Raw genomic sequence first — 7360 nt, 5'->3', positions numbered from 1 at the left:
GTTATCAGAGGTCCTGAATTGAAAATTCACTTCAACTGACCCAAATTTATGATATTATAAAAAATTAATTTGCACTCTCATATTTTGTGCTATTCATGGGAATGAATGTCCAAGCATTTAAGTCAAGCTGAACCAATTAGTTCAGTTTGATTTAAATGCCACTTGTGTGCCTTATAATTTCACTCACTCATTGCACTTGCCAAAGTGGAGAAAACATTACCATGATAATGCCAGAATTGTGAACTTATGCCAGGAAAAGGTGAGCGGCTTCAGTCACTTTTCTGAGATTAGTACAGCACCTCCCATCTCCGGAATGCTGGATACAGTACCTATTGGCCCCTCCTCCTCCCCTTCTTGGCTCTGGGAAACTGGGAGGAATACAGAGCCTGTCGCTGTATCTACCCATCCCTTTCCCGCACCACCTCAGCTCTGGGAGACTGGAAGCAGCACCGCTCTCCCCCATCACCTCTCTCCTATCTTGTTTGTGGGTTGGATGGAACTATTTGCTGAGTCCATCATAAAGCACACATGCATGAAATGGGTCATAATTCCATGTAGTAGTGACACACAAGCTCCCTGTTCAGAAGTGTATTCACCTTCTTCTGCTTGGACTCGAGGTCATCAGCATCTACAACCAGTTTAAATTGATAATAGGTGCCATAGCCAAACATAGGATGAGCAAAGCCATGCTCTTCAACAACAGGACCAACTAGTCCATCATCACCTTGATCATCAGGTTTGACTACCTGAGAGTACCAGAGACCTGGTGGAGGAACTGAGGCATATAACAAAAATTGGTTGGAGCAGACAGGTAAGAATTTGATCATCAGATGCAAGGTATACTCAGTACTCCTTTTCCTGGTGCAGGTTTGGCCCATTTCCTGCTCTCACCTAAGCCATATTCTAGATCATCTGGGGATCCAACATGGAACAAAACATTTCATACACCTTTGTGTGTGGTTGCATTAGACTGTGTTTTGAACTGAGAGTTGCTGGCGCCAAGTGTTCCGCTGTGCTGAGATTCTACCTGTACTGGGCATTGCAAAGGATGCAGTCAGTTGGACATTGCCGTACTTTGTGAAAAGGTTTTCTCAAAAACACTCTTTAATTACAAGTGCTCAGGTTGTCAGCATGAAACATCTTGCAGACACCAAGGAACAAACAAACACAGAATCTTATGGGATAATTCCTTGAGCAGACTGTCCAAATCATCTGACAAAATATCTTTTCACCAGAACTCATCAGCCAGCACCAAAACCTTGCTTAGCTGGTGATTAGAATGGTCCTCCCAGTCAAATCCTCCTTGTGCAGTCAGAATCTCACCACCAAAGCATGTTGCCCCTGAAATAACGAAGAGGAATTATTCGGACAACTCTTTGCATATTGGGTTTGGAGAAGGATGAAAGTGCTTTGTCATTGTTCATCCCAAGCAAATGCATAACAGAGGATTCTGTGATCTATGGGTGTTCCTAGGGTTGGAAGATCATCAACTGAGTGAAATATGAACCTTGGTCTGCCTGAAACTTGTTGAACATCCTGTTACAGTGGAAAACTATGAGGGAATATTGACAACTGGCATATTCCAGGCTGCAGGAATATGGGCTGAGAGATGAACTGAAGCATGGTACATCCAACACAAAGACTTTGTTGGGAAGGACTGCAGTCCAAGGGTCTTTGCCACGAGAATTTGAAGGACAATACAATGTTGTGTAAGGTCATGCAATTTGGAGGAAGAAATAGATGGGCAGACTATTATTTAGGTGGGGAGAAAATACAAATTCTGAGATGCATATGGACTTGGAGTCCTCCTGCAGGATACCCTAAAGGTTAGCCTTCAGGTTGAGTCGGTGGTGAAGAAGATGAATGCAATGTTGGCATTCATTTCCTGAATAATAGCATATAAGAGCAAGGATGTAATGTAGAAACTCGAAAAGCTCTGATGAGCATCACTTCGAGTACTTGCCGCAGTTTTGGGCACCTTATTTGAGAAAGGATGTGCTGGCATTAGAGAGGGTTCAGAGAAGATTTATTAGAATCATACCAGGAATGAAAGAGTTAGCGCATGAGGAACAATTGTCAGCTCGATCTGTACTCATTGGATTAAAGAAGGATCAGCCCATTTTTCCAGCTGGTCCACATCCCTCCGTAAGCTTTGAAAACCTTTTTCACTGACCACAATGGCTCCAATTATTTGCTGATGCAATTGACCACATTATCATCCAGATCATTGATATAGATGACCAACAACAATGGTCCAGTACCAATCCCTGAGGCACACCACAATTCACAGGCCTCCAGTGTGAGAAACAATCATTCACCATTACTCTCTGGTTCTCCCATCCAGCCATTGTCAAATCCAGTTTACTACTTCACCATGAATACCAAGCATCTGAACCTTCCTAACTAACCTCCAATGTGGGACTTTGTAATAGGCCTTACTATAGTCCACATAGGCAGTATGCACAGCCTTTCCTTCATCAACTTCCTGGTAACATTCTTAAAAAACCATGAGTTTGATTAAACACTATCCCTAATCAGTCCCTGACTATCAAAATAATTGTCTATCTGATCTCTTAGAACACCTTCCAATAATTTATGTCAGGCTCACTGGCCTATAATTTCCAGGGTTAATTTTGGAGCCTTTTTTAAACAATGGAACAAAGTGAGCTACCCTCAAATCCTCTGGCACCACACCCGTAGCTGAGGATATTTTAAATATTTCTGCCAGACCCCCCGCAATTTCTACACTTGCCTCCCTCAAGGTCTGAAGGAATATCTTGTTAGCCCCCCCCCACCCTTATTTGCTTTAAGAATGAAAATACCCCACCCTCTTTAATATGTATAGGTTCCATGACCCTACCATTTGTTTTCCTTACTTTCCTAGACTCTGTACCAGTTTCCTGAGTAAATACTTATCCAAAAATCCATTTAAGATTTCCCCTATCATTCTGGCCCCAGACTGAGCCTCTCACTCTGACCTTCTGGGGAAACAATTTTGTCCCTTACAATTTTGCTCTTAATATGCCTTTAGAAACCCTTATTATGAACATTTCAGGACTAAGCCCTTCTTCAAAGTATAAACAGAGAACAGGGAGACTGAAGAATAACCCATTTACCAGGTTGGAGTCCAGATGTTAATTGGATATAATAAGAGGAAAAGTGTGTGGTGGAGGGGGGGGGGGGAGAGAGAGAGAGAGAGAGAGAGGGAGGGAGAGAGAGAGGGAGGGAGAGAGAGAGAGAGAGCTGAGGGAAAGGCAACAGGGGAACAAGAATGGGGGGTTGTGGGTTGTGGTGGGTGGTTTCATGGAAACCGGAGATCAATCGTCAGTAATATATCTTTACCTCCTATGAGCGCTGTGAGACCCACTGAATTCCTCAGCATTTCTGTGTTTTTGCTACAATCGCAGCATCTACAAATTTTAGTGATTCATTGTAAATGTAAGGAAAGCCATGCAGTATGTTTTTTTATGTATTTCTTGTATATATTTTTTATAAACCAATATTTTTTACATCTCAAAATGCTTTGAAGTAAATTTGATTCTCAAAATGGTTTGAAGTAAATTTGATTAAATAAGAGCTTGCAATTTCTGACCAAGTCACAGAAAAGAAGAAACAATGGAATTCAGCAAACTTGGATGCAGATTGTATTTTTGGTTCAGTAATCCTTTTTAACTGATGCATGTATGTCTAATATTTTTATTCTACCATCAATCTTAGCCACTGTTTATGTTTAGAGCCACAGTGATTGATGAGCTATGTTGATTTTGGATAGGCTGTGTTTATACTTGCCAATGGAATAGATTTGCTCACAGATAGGTGATACCAGCTGGTATGCTTATCACCTCATTAGTTATTCTGTTATCTGTCAAGCAGGCAAGCAGAAAGAATGAGAGGAAATACATAGTAGATTGATCTTGGGAAACATATACATTACATGTCATTAAACTTCAGAGTGTCATCTTCATCACAAACCTCAGCAACTGAAGAAGCCCAGCAAACCAATACCTCCTCAGGGTGTGCAATAATTACTTACTTGCCTCACCAATGACACACATGGCCCAAAGAGTTTCTTTGGATACTCCAGGCTACCTGATAAACATAAGCCACTTTCAGGTGGCCACAATACCTGACTGTAAAGCAACCTATTGTACTCCTATGCCGCTGTCGGGTGGCCACCTGAAAGTGGAGAACCTGGCCAGGAGGTTTACCTACCCAACCCTTCTCCTGTAGGTATAATATCCTGCTCCAAGAATTCCCCCATTGCACCTGAAAGCAGCTCAGGCAAAGCTGCTAACAGTGTTCAGGTGCCTAGCAGTGGGCAGGCTGTTGACAGTCAGCTGGAGACCCGCTGACAGGCCCGCTGCTGAAACCTACCCTCCGCGCTGCAGACACCTACCCTCCCCGCTGTGGACACCTACCCGCCCCAATGCCTGACAGTCCCCTGGTGTGGGTCTATGGGGCTGGGGACTACGGGGCTGGGGGAGCCGGCGGGGGACTACGAGGCTTACGCGTGCACACAAAAGCCGGCTAAATTTAAAAGGTGAGAGCTTTCGATAAGTCAGGGATCTCAGGGATGGCTGCCCCAGCCCTGTACTCCGCTGCCAGCCGCCCCAGCCCCGTACTCCCCACCCGGCCGCCCCAGCCCCATACTCCCCTGCCAGCCACCCCAGTCCTGTACTCCCATGCTGGCCACCCCAGCCTCATAATTCCCCCGCCAGCTGCCCCAGGGCTGCAGTCCCACGCCGGGGGGCTTCAGACAGCGAGGAGGGGGCTGTCAGGCAGCAGGGAGGGGGTTGTCAGGCTGCTGCCCCTGCCCAGACTCAGGAGCCAGCTTTTGCTCTGTGGCCCCTCTCCCCGCTTCAGACCTTTCAGATGGCAGACCACCTTCTTCAGCGCTGCCACTTGAACGGACACTTGCAGCCTGCTCTGGAGCCACATTCTGCAGTATCTATAGTTTGCTGGAGGAATTCAAGTAGCATCAGTAGGCCCTTTCAAATTGCTGTGTAAAATGGGGTTAACTGGGCAATTTACATGGTTAGCGACTCAGTTACGTGACAATTTGAAGGGTCCAACCTGGTCAACCCGGTAAGAACCCAACTGGGTCCCTGACCTATCTCAGAGGTGGTCAGGGTACCCAATGAAACTTACCTGGTATTCTGGTCTGGTGGTTTGAAAAGGGAAATGGCCAACCCTGTTACACTGGTGATGTCAGCACTTGCATCACAGGGAAACCCCTGACTGAGGTGCTGCTGCCATGATGGGGGGAGGGGAAAGTGGGAGGGCTGTAATCAGGGAGGAGAGAGGCTGCTGCCGCTGCTGCGAGGGGTGAGAGGTCAGTGCTGCGGGAGTGGGGGGGGAGAGAGGTGGGAGTGGGAGGGCTGCGATGTGCTGCTGCTGTAAACGCTGCTCTGGTTCGGGGCAATGGCTCAATACGGGAATGTGGGGGGAATAGCCGTCTTCCTTACCCATAATCCCCCAGTGGCATGCGGATCACGGGTAAGGAAGCTGGCCATTGCTCCTGCACTCTCGCGTTGAGCCGTCACCGTGAACTGGAGCGGCACATCACGGCAGCAACCACACTCCCCCCCTCCCCCACTACCGTTCAAGACAAAGGCACATTTCTGAGGGGGGGTGGTGACTGACGGAGGGGGGTGTGGCGACTGATGAAGGGGTGGGGATTGACAGGGGAGGGGTGGAGACTGATGGGGTGGGGGGAGTGGCTAATGATGTCTGGTGGGGGGGGGGGAGAAATTGATGTTTGGTAGTTTCTGTGAGTGCATGACATGTCACTTACCGTGCCATTGCAGGGGCGGGATCCTCCTTAAATTGCCAGGTTGGCGATTTAACAGAAAGGTTCGTCTTCGATTTGAAAGGTGCATCCTACACCCTAGACCAAGTAATCACACCCGGGTCCCAGGTGGGCTACCCAAGTGCGACAGTTTGATAGGGTGAAAAAGAAAGGTCGGTTTTGAGCCAAAATCCTTTATCGAGACTGGTTAAATGAAGCCAGTGTGAAAATGACAGTGTGGGAGATGCAGGTTTGGGGGCCCATATGGCATTGGTTAACCAAGTAGAGGTAATGAAGAGAAACCAGTGTAAAGAGGACAAGGTTTCAACTTGAAACATTGGCCATTTTTTTCTCCCACCGATTCTGCTTGACCTTCTGAGTTCCAAGCATAGCGGTTACTGCAATACTATAACAGTATTAGCGACCCAAGTTCAAATCCAGCACTGTCTGTATGGAGCTTGTATGTTCCCCCCATGTCTGCATGGGTTTCCTCCAAGTGCTTCATTTCCTCCCAACCTCCAAAACAGTACAGGTTTTTTTGGTTAATTGGTATATTTGGGTAGCATGGGGCTCATGGATGGAAGAGTCCTTTACAGTACTGTATCTCTAAATTTAAATATTTGTTTATATTGTGCTTAGCTGCTTCAGATTCAAGCATCTGCAGTCTCCTGTATGCCTCAAGACAGGCTACCAGTTGGATCCTATAGTTTGTATTTTACTATCACTTATTCAAGAAGATTTACCCCAGGATTAAAAGACAGTGTAGAATAAAAATGTCTCAGCGCTTGTGTATGGTTCAGTTTCCAGGATGCCAAATTCATCCTGTGGTTTCCTGTTTACATATCTAACTTTGGATTACATAGTTTTCAACAGAATCACAGACCAATGAGTCTTTATTTTTATCATGCTGTCTGAGGAATAAGTAGCCGGATCTAATAGATGTAGGATGAAAGGCTCCCATCCAAAAATTGCTTTAATTTTTTTTTCTTTATAATGGAAAGCTTCACCAATTTGCGTATCATCCTTGCTCAGGGGCCATACTAATCTTCTCTGTATCGTTCCAATTCTTTTAGTATATGTACTGCCGAAGTGAGCACCCAAAAGTCTGAAGTAAATGGTATTGTCTACAAAACATATTTCAAGTGAAGCAACCAAGTAATAAATCATCTTTTAATTTTTATTTGAGAGATACAGAATGGTAACAGGCCCTTCCAGCTGCATAAATACACCATGTAAGCTACCAACCGTATATGTTCGTACAAACTTTCTAAAGATCCATTTTAAAATGATCTCATAAAAGCATTTTCAATTAAAGAGCTTGCCACACATTTGAACATGATAATAGGGTCTTTTTTAAAAAAAATATTTCAGCCTATTTTGCAGAATTTGAATAAAAGTTTACATCCAAAGTCCTAGAGGTGTTTAATGATCATGTGGAAGTCTGTCTCCCTTGTTCGCTGGGCATAGATATTTTTGACCAGTTATGCCACTGTGAAAACCTTCTATGTTAAAAGCTTGCTGTATATTGAAACATTTTATCTTTAATTTTATCTCGAGACCAATGAATCAAAA

The 7360-nt window shown here is 45.0% G+C and overlaps 1 long non-coding RNA gene and 1 other non-coding gene across 2 annotated transcripts; both read right to left on the bottom strand.

The window, feature by feature from the left end:
* Positions 1 to 1071: 1071 nt before the first annotated feature.
* On the bottom strand, positions 1072 to 5142 carry LOC138757161 (uncharacterized). Its single transcript, XR_011353382.1, has 2 exons — positions 4866 to 5142; positions 1072 to 1341 (listed from the first exon to the last, which is right to left on the bottom strand). It is a non-coding gene; the product is annotated as an uncharacterized lncRNA (long non-coding RNA).
* A 1633-nt stretch (positions 5143 to 6775) lies between these two features.
* Positions 6776 to 6885, bottom strand: LOC138759693 (U6 spliceosomal RNA). The gene has a single exon (XR_011355035.1). It is a non-coding gene; the product is annotated as a U6 spliceosomal RNA (small nuclear RNA).
* Positions 6886 to 7360: the final 475 nt, after the last annotated feature.

Source organism: Narcine bancroftii, chromosome 3, assembly GCF_036971445.1.
Source record: "Narcine bancroftii isolate sNarBan1 chromosome 3, sNarBan1.hap1, whole genome shotgun sequence".
Lineage (NCBI taxonomy): Eukaryota > Metazoa > Chordata > Chondrichthyes > Torpediniformes > Narcinidae > Narcine > Narcine bancroftii.
The sequence above is the reverse complement of the archived record's forward strand: the minus strand, read 5'-3'. Positions and strand labels throughout refer to the sequence as shown.